Here is a 17,319-nt window from a genome sequence, read left to right on the forward strand (position 1 = left end):
CCTCCACGACTCAGGTGAAAGGCGGGGCACCCAATTCTGGAAACCGCACCCCAAGCCAGTGTACTTTGGGGACTCACGGACAGGGATGCCAACTGGCAATAGAGGTTCTCTGCCTCACCTCTCTGTCCAGCTCCCCTCCAGATGGAGGTCAGGGGAGCGCCTTGGTTGGAACCACAGTCTCCATTTAACCAAAGAGCTCAGATTCGAGCCTTGGATCGTTTCTTTTCCTCATGGATTGACTGATGGACAGAGTTTTGTTCTGTTTTAAATCAGCGCAGGTACCTACAGCGTGATACTTCCCCTGCGCCCAGCTTTCCAGCGGGTCCGCCTGAGAGACAGGACTCTCCGCTTGTGGAACTGCTGGTCCGGGAGAGACACCAACTGTAGTTCAATAAGATCCGGTTGCAAGAAGGAAAGAAACAGAATAATGTGTGAGAATTGGGACAGAGGTCAGAGAAGGTCTTACCGCGGAAGTGGCACTTGGACTAAGACCTGCAGAAGCTCTCAGGTGGGGGAGATCCAAAGAGCCGGGCCCAGGAGGGGCAAGTGCAAATACGGGAGCCTGGCCCACTACAGGCAGAGAGGACATCCAGGTGACTGGAGCTGCTCTTGGAGAGAAGAGGTACAAGGAGGTAAAGCCGTAGCTTAAATGTGTTAAGGAGCAAGAATTCAACTGAGTGAACTTTAAAGATCTTATTGGCTTTATTCAGCAGTTCATGAATCCGGTCACAGTCAATCTAGCAGATAGGAAGGAGCTCCCAGGACTCCTCAGTTGGTTTAACGTGCGACATTTGATTGCGAGGTTGTGAGTTCGAGCCCCGTGTCGGGTATAGGAACCACTTCAAAGTAAAATCTTTTCTTTTAAAGGAAGGAGCTCCAAATTGTTGTACAATTAGAGAGGGTTTAATGGACCAAACTGAGGGGTGCCTGGGTGGCTCTGTCGGTTAAGCATCCAACTTGGGCTCAGGTCATGATCTCGGGTTTGCGGGTTTGAACCCAGCCTCAGGCATGCTAACATCTCAGAGCCTGGAGCCTGCTTTGGATTCTGTGTCTCCCTCTCTCTGTCCCTCCCTGGGCTAATGCTCCGTCTGTCTCTCTCTCTCAAAAATAAACATAAAAAAATTAATCTTCATAGGCCAAAATGAGCAGAAACAAGGAATTCTGCTAGGGAGTTGCTGATTGGTTAAAGCAGGGTTATTTTCTTTGCAGAGAGCAAAGGGAAGTCTAGGAGCCAGGATCAGACAAGCACGATTGATTGGCATGGGCCCTCCGCTTCTGGGAGCCAAGCAGAGAAACAGGTAAATTTTGGTTTGCTGATGTCGAGCTTAGTATGAGCCACTCCATCTTGAGCCCGATCTGGTTACATTAACAAATGCTCTGGGAAGTCCTGGGAAAACTTAAAGCGTATTTATTTTGAGCAAGAGAGAGAAAAAGCATGAGTGGGGAGGGGCAGAGAGAGAATCCCAAGCAGGCTCTGCGTTGACGGTGTGGAGCCTGACTCGGGGCTCAAACCCACAAACCGTGAGATCATGACGTGAGCTGATGAAAGACGCTTAAGTGACTGAGCCACCCAGGTGCCCCTTGACCTACGTGTTTAAAAGACCACTTTGACCTTCAGTCAAAGACTGGAATAAAGGGAAGGGTACCAGCAGGGAACGCAGTAACCGAGGCCAAAGCAGCCGGTAGCTTCCGCTGGGATAGTAGCGATCGGCATGAACAGAAGCGCATAAACTCACAGTCTATTCTGGGGGTTCAGACAACAGGACCTGATGATGGAATGACGGCTGTTGGGGGACTGAGAGAAAAGAGGAATCAAATACGACTCCTGGGTTAAAGTCTTACGCGCCTGGCTGGAAGGTGGTGACATGGACTGAAATGGAGGTTAAGGGATGAAAAGTGTTTGCAGCGGGAACAGTTCCCTTGTTTGTAAAATGGGGAAAACAGTACTTCATGAGCTGATGATGACAGTTCATTAAAAAGCCAGGCCCACAGTATGTGTGCGATGGTCGTTGCTGTTCTAGGCCAAGCGTTGTGCCACGAGCTGGTTTTCAGAGGTGGAAACTTACTCTGGAAGCTTAGAGTTAAATAAAAGAGGCCAAGTTGTGGGGGGAATGGAGCCATGAGGACAGTCGAGTTACTCGATAGATGGTTTATGAGCAGAGGGTACAGAGTGTAAATCCCAATACGTAAGAAAAATCCACATAACAGCGGGACTCCAAGACCAAGCTGAGCACTTTCTACATTTACAGAAGACAAGCTGATCGCGGCCTTGTGTGCGGCAGTGCTGAACACAGGCCCAGGCTGCGTTTACCATTGGGCTCTCGGCTGAAAGGAAACCCTGGTCTGTGGCATCTGCCAATTTCCATGGTGTCAATGCTCCCGTCATGGCCAATTTCAAACTATCAACGTGATGCCGATCGGCTCACAGAATTCCTGAACATATAGTAATCGGCCCATAAAACAGTATGAACTGGTTCTAGCTCACCACAGAATCTAACATGTACTCAGTAAAGACAGAGCAATGACGAGGTTTTAGTCAAAGGCAAACAATTCATGCGTTTGGAAGAGAAGAGAATATTATGATGACGTGTTAGGAAGATGAATCTAGACTAAGTGTTTTCATGAGAAAAAACATAACGATTGGGGCTAAGAAGTTCCTTTATTCATTCATATTCAACAAATACTTACTGTCTACCTACTGTATGTAGGAGAATGTGTTAAGTACTAGGGATATCTTTATCTGGCCATCTGGTAAACAGACAAGACTGTAAAGCTTACATAAAGCTGACAATTTAGCTGGCATCCACTGTAGGAAATCAGACTGAGTTGAGAATGTTTTAGAGTACTGATGGGAGAAATTAAGAATAAGTGACAAGAGGGGTGTCTGGGTGGCTCAGTTGGTTAAGTGTCCAACTCAGATTCAGGTTGTGATCTCATGGTTTGTGGGTTTGAGCCCCCCATCAGGCTCTGTGCTGACAGCTTGGAGCCTGGAGCCTGCTTTCAATTCTGCGTCTCCCTCTCTCTCTGCCCCTCCTCAGCTCACGCTCAGTTTCTGTCTGTCTGTCTCTCTCAAAAATAAATAAATATTAAAAAAAAAAAAAAAAAAGACAAACCAGAGGCTCCTGGTTGGCTCAGGGGCTCAGTCTGGGAAGCGTGTGACTCTTGATCTTGGGGTCTTGAGTTCGGACCCCATGTTGGTTGTGGAGATTACTTTAAAAAAACAAATAAAATGCAAACAAAAAAAAAAAAAGCGAAGAGTATTAATTTGTTAGGCAGGATTTGTGGCTGAAGGTATGCTGTGGAAATAGAAGAAACAATGCGAAGATCTAACCAAGGCTCCTGGTATGGAAGATGTTGCCCATTAACTGAGAGGTTACAAAGAGAAGCCTGTATGGGATAGATGCTCAACAGAAACTTGCTGAATGTGGAATAATATTTATAACAGGGTGTTCATAAAGTATTCTAATATATTTAATTCATGGGGAGGAATTACATGTCATGCGTTGTATAAAAACCTAGCTTTTATGTCCATGAAGATGCAGTCGGCCAACTCCTGGCGAATTCTACAGGACAAGCAAACTGATTTCTTTTTTTTTTTAAATTTTTTAAAAATGTTTTATTTATTTCTGAGAGAGAGAGAGAGAGACAGCATGAACAAGGAAGGGTCAGAGAGAGTGGGAAACACAGAATATGAAGCAGGCTCCAGGCTCTGAGCTGTCAGCACAGAGCCCGACGTGGGGCTCGAACCCATGAACTGAGATCATGACCTGAGCTGAAGTCGGATGCTTAACCGACTGAGACACCCAGGCACCCCCAAACTGATTTTTTAAAGAAATAAATGGCGCCCCTCTCTCCCAAAATAAAAAGATTAAGGAAGCAGAAGAGACATCAGCCAAAGACAATGTGTGAACATGTTTAGATTCTGATTTAAATGAACCAACAGTGAAACGACAATCCTGGAGGAAAAATGAGTATCAGTGGCATATTAGATGGTATTCCAGTATTAGCGCTGACTTTGGTAGGTGTGAAATGGGATTAGGGTTATGTCTTAGAGAAAAAAAGGCCTCTTATCTATAGAAACATATATTTATATATATTATCTACATGTATGTATGTATATGTCTATATATATATAGACAGAGGTATTTATGGGTAAAATGGAATGATGTCTAGGATTTATTTTTAAATACTCCAGAGGAAAAAAAAATAAGGAATAGATGACACAAGAACAGAAAAAGAGTGATAATTGTTGAAGCTGTGGGATGGTATGTGCGGGTTCGTCATAATATTATGTACCTGCTATCTATATGTTTAAAATTTTCATAATAGAAAGTGAAATTAAAAAAAAAAAACAATGGGCGCCTGGGTGGCTCAGTCAGTTAAGAGTCCGACTTCGACTCAGGTCATGATCTCAAGGTTTGTGTGTTTGAGCCCTGCGTTTGGCTCTGTGCTGAATGTTTGCTCAGAGCCTGGGGCCTGCTTCGGAGTCTGTGTTTGCTCTGTCTCTGCCCCTCCCCCACTCATGCTTTTCTCGCAAAAATAAATAAATGCAAAAAAAATTAAAAGAAAATGAATGGAGGGGCACCTGGGTGGCTCAGTCAGCTGAGCGTCTGACTCTTGATTTCGGCTCTGGTTGTGATCCCAGGGTCCTGGCATTGAGCCATGTGCTGGGCTCCATGCTTAGCATGGAGTCTGCTTAGAATTCTCGCTCTCGCTCTCGCTCTCGCTCTCGCTCTCGCTTCTCGCTCTCTCCCCTCCTCCCTCTGCCCTCACACACTTTGTCTTAAAAAAACGAAAAAAGGAATGGAAAGGAAATTTCAGCAACTAAAATACTATAAAGTACAACTTTCAGTTATTCACTGACTTGGACTTTCCTGCTATTGTCACAGAGACCACAGGCAGCAAGAGCAGTGGGCCAGTTAACTATCAGTGGAATGGATCCTCTCTCACATGTTTTTTTTGTTTGTTTACTTTTTTATTATTAAAATTTTTTTAACGTTTTACTTATTTCTCAGAGACAGAGACAGCATGAGCAGGGGAGGGTCCAAGAGAGAGAGGGAGACACAGAATCTGAAGCAGGCTCCAGGTTCTGAGCTAGCTGTCAGCACAGAGCCTGACGCGGGGCTCGAACCCACAAACCATGAGATCATGACCTGAGTCGAAGTTGGACGCTTAACCGACTGAGCCACCCAGGGGCCCCTGTTTTTTGTTTTTGGTTTTTTTTTTTTTAAAGTAAACTCTACCCCCAACATAGGGCTCGAGCTCAAGACCCTGAGATGAAGAGTTGCATGCTCTATGGCGTGAACCAGCCAGGCGCCCGGATCCCATCTCACATGTATCACCAACCAGTTGTGAGGCTCTGGAGGCCCGTACAACCTGTGCTTTTAAACCTGTGAAATAGAAATATACCCCCCACCATCTCTTCTCGTTATCTCATGAACTGGTGAAAATGGAATGGGCGGCAGGTATGGAATCCCTTCCGAGAAACGAAACGCATTTACAAAAGAAAGGGATGTTTTCCTTACCCAGCATGGACAGACGGTTGCCTTGTTGGAGCATGTTAACATTGGCATTGATCAAGAGTTACAGATGGACACTGTCATGAATCCACTTAGGAATTTTCAAAAAAATTAAGACTGTACTCTGGTCTCTGACAATTCATCGCTTCTAGGCTTCTTCGTATCTCGGGACCCATCATCGTGAACATCAGTTTCTGTCCCTTTGGAGACAGGTGAGATAAAGAGAAGAAATTTAAGATCCAGAGAATCAGAAACAAAGGTTTTAGAAGATAATGTTCTGCTAAGGCTGATGGGGGATGGGATAAGAGAAGGATGACACAATTAAGTTTAAAAAGAATATTCCATAGTTCTAATTCCTTATTCAGCTGGCCATTCATTTGTTCATTCATGCATCAAACATTGAATGGCACATACTGTGTCAGTGTGCCAGCAGGAAGGGATACACTTATAAAAAAGGCAGACAGAGGCGCCTGGCGGGCTCAGTTGGTGGAGCGTGTGAGTCTTGATCTTGGGGTCGTGAGTTCGAGCCCCACGTTGGCCCTGGAGCTTACTTTAAAAAACTAAATAAATAAGAATAAAAATAAATAAGGCAGACAGCCTCCACCTTCATGGAGTTAAAAGTATAATAGTGGAGGGGCACCTGGGTGGCTTGGTTGGTTAAGTGTCTGACTTGGGCTCGGGTCATGATCTCATGGTTCCTGGGTTTGAGCCCTGCATTGGGCTCTGTGCTGACAGCTCAGAGCCTGGAGCCTGCTTCAGATTCTATGTCTCTCTCTCTCTGCCCCTCCCCCACTCATGTTCTCAGTCTCTCAAAAAAATGAATAAACGTTAAAAAAAACTTTTTTCCAATCTAATGGTGGAGACAAATAAGTTCCCTGGCCAATATAATCTGACCTGCTAAGTGAAGGTGTACAGTGAGTATGGCTGCAACAGAAAGCCCAATGAGGCCCCCAACCTAGGCTCACGGAATCAAAGACTTCCCGGGAGAAGTACTTCCTGGGAGAAGGAAGTTGGTCTAAGAAGGAGGATGGCGATGTGGGATAAGTGTGCAAAGGCCTGGAGGGAAGACTAAGTGGAATGGTGGGCGATGAGGCTGAAGGCAGAAGGACCGAGTCAGCACTACTTAAAGGGCAGCTGACTTTATCTGAAGAGCAGGACGTGTTGTCAGCTGTCTGTCTACTGCTGCGTAACAAACCACGCCAAACCTTAGCAGCTTGAAACAATGGCACGCATTTATCTGCTCACGATTCTGAGATTTGGACAGAGCATGACGGGGATGGATTTTCTCCATTCCATGTGGTAAGGGCCAGGGCGGCTTAACTGGGACCGGAGGATCCAAGATCGCCAGAGCTGGAAAGTTCGCATGGCCTCAGTCACGTACCTGGTGCTCCAACATGTGGCGGCTGACGGGTCCTTTGCCTCCTTATTAGTCTCTTATCTGGTAATCTGGCCCAGACTTCTGTCCATGGCAGCTAACTCCCAAGAGAAGGAAAGCAGAAGCTGAGCCTTTAACCCCTGGGCTTAGAAATTCCAGAATACCATTTGTACCTCTTACCACATTCTTTTGGTAAAGGCAAGTCATGAGGCCCAGATTTGAGAGAAGAGGAAGTAGGGGTGCCTGGGTGGCTCACTTAAGCATCTGGCTTTTTTTTTTTTTTTTTAAGTGTTTATTTACTTCTGAGAGAGAGCATAAGCAGGAGAGGGGAAGAGAGAGGGAGACGCAGAACCCAAAGTAGGCTCCAAGCTCTGAGCTGTCAGCACAGAGCCCAATGCGGGGCTCAATCAAACTCACAAACTGTGAGATCATGACCTGAGCTGACATCGGATGCCTACCCGACTGAGCCATCCAGGGGCCCTCTGATTTTGGCTCAGGTCATGATCTCACTTGAGATCGAGTCCCACATCGGACTCTATGCTGACAGCACAGAGCCTGCTTGGGATTCTCTCTCTCCCTCCCTCTCTGCCCCTTCCCCGCTCACACTCTCTCTCAAAACAAACAAACAAACATTTAAAAAAAGGAGAGAGAAGGGGAAGTGGAACCCACCCGTCCAGGGGAAGCGTGTATACATGAGAAGGGGAGTAAGTACCAGTGGCCACCCCTGTGGACAGTCCACCACAGGGCCCCAACCACATTTGCCTGGTGGGAAGAACGTCTCTGTTCACTGTAGAGAATGGACTGTAGCTAGGCAGGGATGAGGGCGAGAAGGCCAATTTTGGGGGTATCTCGGAGTAGGTGGGAACCACAGGTGGAGGCTAGTGGTGAAGAGTCAGAGAAGGGAATGGATTGGAAGGAGCTTTACAGTGGAATGAATCTGGGGCCAAGCAGAGAAGGGAGAGAGTAAGGCCAGGGCCCCTTCCTGACCTGAGAGCAGCTGCCCCTACTCCCGTCAGAACCCAGCCCAAGAAAGTCGGTCTTCACCCTAGATGAAGTTTATCTTTCAGCAACGCTCCCTTCCTGCGGATGAAGTCACTCAGGTAGGGTTATTTCGACTCCAAGAAATCAAAGATACATTTATTGTGTTTAAACAGGCCAGTCAGGGGTCCCCTGCATACTTGGGAGAGTCCAAGAGGCAGCGTGTTGGGGCGCCTGGGTGGCTCAGTCGGTTAAGCATCTGACTTTGGCTCAGGTCATCATCTCATGGTTCGTGGGTTCGAGCCCTGCATTGGGCTCTGTGCTGACAGCTAGGAGCCTGGAGCCTGCTTTGGATTCTGTGTCTGCTTCTCTCTCTGCCACTCTGCTGCTCATGCTCTGTCCCTTTCTCTCCTTCAAAAATAAACTTAAAAAAAATTTTTTTAAGAGGCAGCGTGGCTGGTAGCTTGAAAGAGTTTGTCGAGAGGCAGATAGGTCAGCTGGCCCCACTCCAACTGGCTCCAACTCTAACCCCCTCCCTCCCGTGGAGAGGAGCCAAGGTCAGTCAGGCTGTCCTGTCCTGCCTTGACCCCACACCTGGGGACTTTCTCCACTTCAGCGATCAGGAGAGTCGGGCTGATCTATTTTCTCTCTGACAGGTAGCATCAGCCGCCAGCTGGAGGAAGATTCTAAACTACTTGAGGTAAGTGCATGTCTGGGAGACTGTAGGGAGCTTCCTGCCCCCGGAGAGAGCAAGAGCCTGTGTCTGTGTTGAAAGCTTGTTCTTTAGGCTGCTGAGCCAGGATGGTCCGAGACGAGAGACCCGTGATTCTAGTCAGACAGGTCCGTCGGGAGGCCCTGCTTCTCCGAGTAAGGACTTCTCAGAAAAACAAAAGTCTAGCCAATCAAGTGAGGTTCCCAAGCCTCCCTTGAGCTGGGGCCAGAGATGACAAGACTGAAACAGCCTCTCTCGGTTCACCTCCTCACCTTGGCTCCTGGCACTTAAAATCTGGGACAACTCAGTTGTCTATTGATTCCTTAGACTCTTGGGTAGTTTTCGGTTTTAAAAATAGATGCACCTAGATCTTGTGCAAGATACAAAACTGGGCTCTCTTTTCGAGCACCGAAACTGAGTTTTAAGGGAAGAAGGAGCAACCATAGAAACCAAACAGAGCAGCTGAAGAGAGAAAACTTAACGTGTCCCAAAACTGAAATAGTCATCTTTTTCGCCACCCCCGTTTCCCCTCCAAAAACCGGTTTCCCCTTCCAACTTCCCTATTCCTCTCCCCAGTAACAGCCTTCTCTGAGCTGCCCAAGCTCAATGGAGCTGAGGTGGTCTTGTTCGTTTGTTTCTTATGTCTTTTTAAAAGTTTTTAAAAAAATTTATTTAAGTAATTTCTACACCCAACATGAAGCTCAAACTCAAGACCCTAAGATCAAGAGTCGCATGCTCTTCCAACGGAGCCAGTCAGACACTCCGGTTTGTTTTTTATCTTGACCATTCCCTGTCCCCTGTCCCACATACCCATTGTCACCAATTCTTTCTGGTCTACTCAAAGCTTTGTGACATGCCCACAGGTGTCCTCTCCACCAGGTCTAGCCTTTCACCCTTCACCATGGTAGAGTCCCGCCTTTCAATCCCTCATCAGAGTGCTTTCTACAAACACATCACCCTCCCTAATGCCTTCTAACTCTCTCTTTCTTTTTTAAGATTCTACTTTTGAGTAATCTCTCCACTCAATGTGAGGCTCAAACTCATACCCGCAAGGTCAAGAGTTGTATACTCTACTGACTGAGCCAGCCAGGCGCCCCCAAAGATTTCCTCTTTGTCCTAAACTTTCATTTATTTTTAAGTAGGCTCCATGCCCAACATGGGGGCTCGAACTTACGATGCTGAGATCAAGAGTCTCAGGCTCTACTGACTGAGCCAGCCAGCCGCCACCCCTTAACAGCTTCTAAGTAAGCCTTAAGCTTCCCTCCTGTCAGACCCTCATGACCTCGCTCCTGCCCTACTGACTGAGCCAGCCAGCCGCCACCCCTTAACAGCTTCTAAGTAAGCCTTAAGCTTCCCTCCTGTCAGACCCTCATGACCTCGCTCCTGCCCGTCTCCCCAAGACTCCCCTTGCTTAGGTCCCTTGTTCAAGTCCACCATTTTCCCTTGCCCAAAGGTAACCAGTCTGCTTGCAATTCCTACAGTGCCTCCTACCCTCTCTGTCCCTCTGCATCTCCCTCCCCCAACTTCTGCACCTGGCTAACTCCATTTCCTTCAACGTAGTGTGTCTAGTGTGTCTTCCTTTGGGACACCTTCCGCGATAGCCCAGGCTGGGCATCCCTAACTCTTCCATGGTAGTATTCAAGGCGCCGCCTTAGAATAGCCTGTCTGACGTCACTACACTACACCTTCAGGGAAGGGCCCTCCCTGTGTGTCAGAGTAGGCACCCCACAAATGGAGCTGAAGGTCTGAGCCTCCTGCAAGAGCCCCTTCTGAGTGTTTTTCTTTCCCTTCCCACCTCCAATTCCTTCTTGCACAAGGCTCTCCATCTCCTCTCCTCTCATTATCTGCCCTGCCCTGAACACAAAACAAAGCATGCACTTACGGGAAAAGTTCTAAGTGAAGCCGGCATCCACGGCTCTCCAGACGCGATGTATACTCCATTCTACACTCCAACCCCTCCTCCCTGCATGGGCACCTTTGTGGTGGCGTGGCTTTTACCCCAGGCTCCCGGAATACTTACAAATCTAGAGATCAGTGCCGCGGGCCGTCCAGTCCCTTTGTTCTAGCCCTGCTCTTTCCACATTATTCTGGGCCAGCCTAAGCCTCTTTTTGGTCTTTTTGGAAATTCCTGCTCAAGCCTCGCCCTTTCTAGGAAGCCTTCTGAACCCACATGATCCCTCCCTCTTTTCTGAATCCTATGGGATTTATTAATCTAATCTACATCTTTATTTGCACTTCACCGTAAGCCACCTTGTGCTGTTACTTAATTTTTCTTGAGGACGTGTTTTGTTCCAACCAGATCCTAAGAGCAAGGCTCGTTTCTTCTGTGACTTCTCAACTCCCTTCAATATCAATATCAGGTGCATTACAGGCCCTTCATATGTATCTCGTGAGTCACGGACAAATACAAAATCCCGGGACAGCAGGAGACACGTTCAGCTTTTATTTTCAACACACTGTCAAGAGTAGGGAAGGAAGTGGAAACGAGGTTACCGTCTTAACGGGGCTTGCATCCCGATGAGAGGAGCTAAGACCATCACAAATAAATTCCTGCTAACACAAGTGGTTTAAAAAATCTGTAGCTGTGGGGCACCTGGGTGGCTCAGTCGGTTAAGTGTCTGACTTCGGCTCAGCTCATGATCATGATCTCCGTGGGTTCGAGCCCCATGTCGGGCTCCGTGCTGACAGCTTGGAGCCTGGACCCGCCTTCGGGCTCTGTATCTCCTTTTCTCTCTGCCCCTTTCCCGCTCATGCTCTGTCTCTCGCTCCCTCCCCTTCTCGAAAATAAACATTAAAAAATTAAAAAACCACTATAGTTGGAAAGAGTTATTTATACAAAGATTTACTTAGTAATTTGGGAAATTAAAGTCTGGTTAGGAGCTGGCAGGGCCACAGTCCATTCATGTTCCCTTCTGTCTTCCACACTCCTCTCCCAACCCCCTCTGAACGAAAACGTCCACACCAGAGGTTCTCAAACCTGGGTGAGCATCAGGATTCCCTGGAGGGCGCGGTAGACCATGGATGGGAGCATTGCCCCAGGTCCCCATCTGGGGCTCTGGGATGGCGCCCCACAGTGTGCATTTCTAGCAGGTCTCAATCCAGCGGATTCTGATCCTGCCAGTCCAGGACACACTTGCAGAGAATCTGAACCAGTTTGGAACTGAACCACAGACACCGTTGAACATTCTCCATGGGGGTTCTTCCCCTCCCCCCGCCCCGTGTGCCTGTCTTGTCTTTTAGGCAGACTGCAATCTCCCACAGGGCAGGGGCTATTTTATCATTGTTTTCCTAACTTCCTCTGATCCTAGCCGGGTGTTATACATGGAGTGTAATTCAATACATCTGTGAAAGCCGGGGGAGAAAGAAAATAGGATCCTTCATGGCAGAAAATAAAGGCGAAAGAAAATATGTGCATTCTTTCAAATCTTGGCTAAAGGAAAGGAAGTAAACGGTCCCGGTATCATACTCGTACTTCTCAAATAAGAATTCTTCCCTCGGTAGGACCAAATTATCTTCAAGTGGAGAGAACCGTCCATGAGAACGACACCTCATGACTCAGCCCGTTCATTCATTCATCCCAACCCAGCAACAACTTGAATCGGTTTAAAGATGATTGAGCAGCGCCACGCAGGATTTATCATATTTGTGACAGGAAAAGCAGTCAGTTTGGCAGGGAACAAATGATATTACAGGGCCCAAAGGTGAGTAATTGGCCCTAATGACTTGGAAATAAATTTGAATTTGCATCGGGTAGGCTGTATAAATATGTCCTGTATAACTGAATGCCTGGTGCTTTTGGGGGGCAAGTGGGGTAGGAGGGGAGGGGGCGTCGGGAGGAGGGGGCTTTGTTGTGAGCTGCCCCCTCGCAGCTGGTGTTATTCCCACTTTCTTCTCCTCCCCAAGTTGAATGACAGTGGGTTAAAGCAGCTGCTGAAGCACAGACAATGAGCGGAGAAAGTGGCAATTCACAGCCTGTTAACGTTGGATTTTGGAAGTTGTGCCGCTCCCATGAGCCTCCGCTGCAGCTGGCTGGGAACCCGCAGGCGGGACAGGTTTGCCTCCGTGTCTGTACTGAGACTTCTGCTTTTGGCTATAAGACGGGCCAGAACTGGAAGTGTCCTGTGAGTCCTGGAAAGGTAACTTCGGTTGGAAAAAGACTCCTTTGTGGACCAGAGAGGCCCCGAGCATCATGGTGGCTACTGGTATCTTGGGATTTAGGTCATGCCTTTCACCCAAGTGTTCAGAGGAAGGGGCAAGAGGGAGGGCGGGCTTTGTTCGGCGGACGTTCGTGGGTTCTGTCCCTCTGAGAATATCTACTGAGGGCCTCTTCTGCCCTTCTGCATGGTTAGGAATGGAAGCTCTGGCTTCCTGGACCTTGCAGTCCCAAACGTCCTTCTCACCTAGGGTGACCAGGCTTCACGGTTGGTCCAGCACCGGGCGGTTTTCCAGGATGCGGGACTCTCAGTTTTCAATACCAGAAAAGTCTCAGGCGAAGCAAAAGGTGAACTCTTAACCCAGATCCCACATTTCCTGGTCATGGCGGTCATTTATGATCTTGGGCTCAAGTGCACATAAGTAATAGGACTCTGCTTGAGTCTGTAGAGGTGTGCTGTTGAAAATGGTAGCCATGAGTGGTAGCCACATATGGCTTTGAGCTCTGGAAATCAGGGTGTTGAGCGAAAAGTTAGAAACCAAGAGAGCTGGGGGTAAGAAGGAGAGGGAGGTATACTGTTTCCTAGCAACTCTATCGAAGAATAGTTTTTGTAGGAAGGAAGGTAAGGGGATTAAAAGTGTTTTGTTTTTGTTATTTTTACAAGATTTTATATATTTTTATTATCTCCCCCTTTTTTTGTTTTAATGTTTATTTACCATAGAGAGAGTGAGAGAGAGACAGTGTGAGGGGTGAGGGGAAGAGAGAGGGAGACACAGAATCCGCAGCAGGCTCCAGGCTCTGAGCTCTCTCAGCACAGAGCCAGACGCAGTGCTCAAACCCATGAACCACGTGATCATGACTTGAGCCAAAGTTGACGCTCAACCAACTGAGCCACCCAAGTGCCCCCATCGTACACATTTTTAGTGAATTAGGGCTAATATCAGGTTTTGAGGAAAGGAATGGCTATGTGTACCTTAGGACAGCAGATTAGAATGGTGGGTGAGGTACTTAGAGGTTGGCTATGAAGAAGTTATTGCAAAAGTCTATACTGAAATCATTTTCCAGAAGAATGCATTTTCAGTATTCAAATGAGAAGTTAGGAAAAGCTAGTTGTCTATGCAGAATCTGCTTACTGTAGTCAAAATTCCAGGAATATATCTGTATCACTTTTGAAGGATTATCTACAATGATACCTGTGTTTATTTTCTGCTTTTCCTTTCAGTTGATTTTTATACTTTCAGTATTTTTCTCCTTCATCCAAACTCATACTAGAGCATGTGATAACTTCATTTTATTGATAAGAAAGCTGAGATGTAAAAGATATTAAAAAATTTTTTTATGTTTATTTATTTTGAGAGAGACACACACACAGAGTACTAGCAGGGGAGGGGCAGAGAGAGAGGGAGACAGAATCTGAAGCAGGCTCCAGGCTTTGAGCTGTCAGCATAGAGCTCCATGCAGGGCTCGGACTCACCAACCGTGAGATCATGACCTGAGCTGAAGTCGGATGCTTAATGGACAGAGCCGCCCAGGTGCCCAAAAGGAATTTTTAATACGTTGTACCTTCCAGAAAAGAATAACTACAAAGAACAGTAAGTGTCTCTAAAGCAGGGCTCACCTAAAAGAAATCTCTGGCATTCATTTACCTTCTCTTGCTGGGGCTCCTAAAAATCCCCACTTCTCTAAAGGCTGGTTTCCCCAGATGTTGGGCTGAGCTTTCCCAGGCAGAACCTGACACAGACTCCATATCGGGCTCAGACTACCTCCTGACCTAGAGTCTAGCCACGGTGCAGAGATTCTAGAATTGTTGATGTCAGTTTACACAGAACCAGTTGCTGTCAGATGTCAGTAAGCAATACATTTCTGGCCACTTTAGTGTGACTGGTCCCTAGGGAGCGATTGTGGTCCTGGGGACATTAGAAGCCAGGGATTTCTCTAGATGACTAAATGGGGCTTTTAGGAGATTCATCTTTTTTTCTTCTTAGTTTTTTTTAACATTTATTTTTGAGAGAGATAGAGAGAGACAGATCACAAGCAGCAGAAGAACAGAGAGAGGGAGATACAGAATTTGGAGCCAGCTCCAGGCTCTGAGCTGTCAGTACAGAGCCCGACGTGGGGCTCGAACCCATGGACCGCGAGATTATGACTTGAGTGGAAGTTGGATGCTTAACCGACTGAGCCACCCAGATGCTCCTAGGAAATCCATCTTTGAAAGGCCTGGGACACAGGAGACAGAGAACCGGGAGGGGGTGAAGCATCACATAGGCCAGTGTTTCTCCAGACTGCTCAGGACAAGATTTATAGCAGAAGAACTGCCTGGAGGGCTTGTTCAAAGGCAGACTCCTGAAGCCCACCCTCGACCTAATAAAGGAGAATTCTAGGCTAGTGGCCAGGAATCAGCATTTCAAACAAGTGCCCTAAAAATTCTTGCCTGCTCTAAAGTGTAAGAATCTTGCATACATATCAACACTCCCTCGTTTTGTTGCCTTAGACCTTGCTAGAAGTCTAGCTTGCTAATCTCTAATACTTAATTCATGCTAACATATTAATGATTAATAATGGTTTTAAAACTCTTTCATAGAACTTTCATTTAAAAATAGATTCCCAGATCTCAGAGTGCCTTATCCCAAAGGGATACATTTTCTTTTCAAGAATGATATTCTAATGGTAGAACTCTAACTATGTAGGCCAATTAACTACCTGAAAAGGGCAGCAAATGATCTGTGGTCAACCTTGACCGCAGATTTGAGAAAGGGGATATTTTATTAAGTGCCTCCCTTCACCTAGACAATAATTTGAGCTGTGGGTAAATAAGAGTTACTTCTGGGGCCATACACGGTGGGCTTTTAAAATTATTGTCAACTATTGTAAAAAATTAAATAGTGCTTAAATAATACTCTATCACAGCATATGCCCATCTATTAATCCAGCAAAATCAGATACTTTGGCGGCTTCTTTATTTAAAAATTGGTAGGAAAAGAACAGTTGTAGGCAGAGAATGTAATTCTAATTTAAAGAAAAAATTTTTTTAATGTTTTATTTATTTCTAGGAGAGAGAGAGAGACAGAGAGAGACAGCGTGAGCAGGAGAGGGTCAGAGAGAGAGGGAGTCACAGACTGAAACAGGCTCCAGGCTCTGAGCTGGCAGTCAGCACAGAGCCCGACGCGGGGCTCGAACCCACGAACCGCAAGATCATGACCTGAGCGAAAGTCGGACGCTTAACCGACTAAGCCACCCAAGCACCCCTGTAATTCTATATTTTTGAAACTCTTCCTTTCTGTTCGTTAGCAGGAAAAAAATGCCTCAAATAGCCAATGGCTGGTTGCTAGTTCTTGGGAAAAAAGCAGGAATATAGCAAGAAAGCTACAGAGGAACAAGGTAGTTTTCTTAAGTCCTTGGCCGGGATGGACATCTTGGACCCATCCTTGGGCCACAATACTGGAAAGTGGGAAGCTTCCTTTCTTACCTTTCCCCACCCCACTCTCCATCCCCATGCGCCCCAGAAAGACCATGGCTAAGAGACCACGGGCTGGGAGTATCACCTACAGAGGATCCTTATCTTACCTCATCTGGCAAACTCATGTCCCAGAGGAAGCCGATGCGAGAGTAGGTCCACACAACCTATCCCCTTACTACCAAAACAACCCAACTATTGGGCCCTTCTGTTATGTTAAAGTTAGTCAGCTTCATTTTCATATATCAAAGGTCTAGCTGGCAAGGCAGCTATATTTGCTAGGGCTGCCATAGCAAAGCACCAATGACAGAGCGCTTAAACAAAGACATGTATTTCTCCACAGTCCTGGAAGCTCAAAGTTCAGGATGTGTCCGCTGAGGTAGTTTCTTCCGAAGCCTCTCTCCTTGGCTTGTAAGACGGCCACCTTCTCTCTGTGTCCTCACATGGTCTGCCTTCTTTGTGTGTTTTTGTCCAAATTTCCTCTTTTTATGAGGACACCATTAGTATTGGGGTTAGGGCTCACCCCAACGACCTCATTTTAATTACCTCTGTGAAGATCCTCCTTCCAGATACAAGCACACTCTGAGGTACTGAGGCTTAGGGCTTCAACACTTTAATTTTTCGTGAGGGGACGCCGTTCAGTCCCTAACAGCAGCCGACAACTACCATTTGTCAGATGAATATATCTATACTGGTCTTGAGTTTTAGACTCACCATATGTAAGCGTCTGGCATGTTAACCTGACTAAAGTGTTTCAGTAATTTTTCGTCGTGTCCTCTCTTCTTTGGACATTTCCTCAGACAAGCGCTGGCTGGAAAGCAAAATGGAGGTCTTTTAAATGCCACTTGTCACACGGTTTCACTTCCTCTGTAATTGCAAATGCTTGGTGGGAGCTGACCTATTTGAAGGAGCACTCCAGATGCAGAGAATTATTTGTGAACAAAATGATAATTGGCAGAGGGCCAAATTCCATTCATTTATTTAAGAAGCAGTTTCTCTACCATGGGGTAGATACTTTGCTAGGTAAGTGCTGGGGCCTTTGTAAGTGTAGGGAGTGTGATTCTGATCATCTCTGCCTGACACCCGGGAACATCTTGCACAGCTGCAGACATGGTGACATGGCTGAGA

The 17,319-nt window shown here is 46.7% G+C and overlaps 2 long non-coding RNA genes across 4 annotated transcripts in view; one reads left to right on the forward strand and one right to left on the reverse strand.

Moving 5' to 3' along the window:
* The window catches only part of LOC120244762, a 63,482-nt gene extending 52,820 nt beyond the window's left edge, over positions 1-10,662 (reverse strand). For 2 of the 3 annotated variants that reach the window (XR_005531626.1, XR_005531628.1), the window contains exons 1-3: positions 10,605-10,662; positions 5,526-5,719; positions 467-608 (exon numbers count right to left, since the gene is read on the reverse strand). This is a non-coding gene — a long non-coding RNA (uncharacterized LOC120244762). Of the gene's footprint in view, positions 1-466; positions 609-5,525; positions 5,720-6,900; positions 6,981-10,604 lie in introns of those variants that run through there. The other variant, XR_005531627.1, reaches the window with a different exon arrangement.
* Positions 8,489-12,715, forward strand: LOC120244763. The gene is made up of 3 exons (XR_005531629.1): positions 8,489-8,572; positions 12,086-12,285; positions 12,488-12,715. It is a non-coding gene; the product is annotated as an uncharacterized LOC120244763 (long non-coding RNA).
* The last annotated feature ends 4,604 nt before the right edge of the window (positions 12,716-17,319 follow it).

The sequence above is a fragment of the Hyaena hyaena genome, unplaced genomic scaffold (genome assembly GCF_003009895.1).
Source record: "Hyaena hyaena isolate Hyena2069 unplaced genomic scaffold, ASM300989v1 scaffold_389, whole genome shotgun sequence".
In the NCBI taxonomy this organism is placed as follows: Eukaryota; Metazoa; Chordata; class Mammalia; order Carnivora; family Hyaenidae; genus Hyaena; species Hyaena hyaena.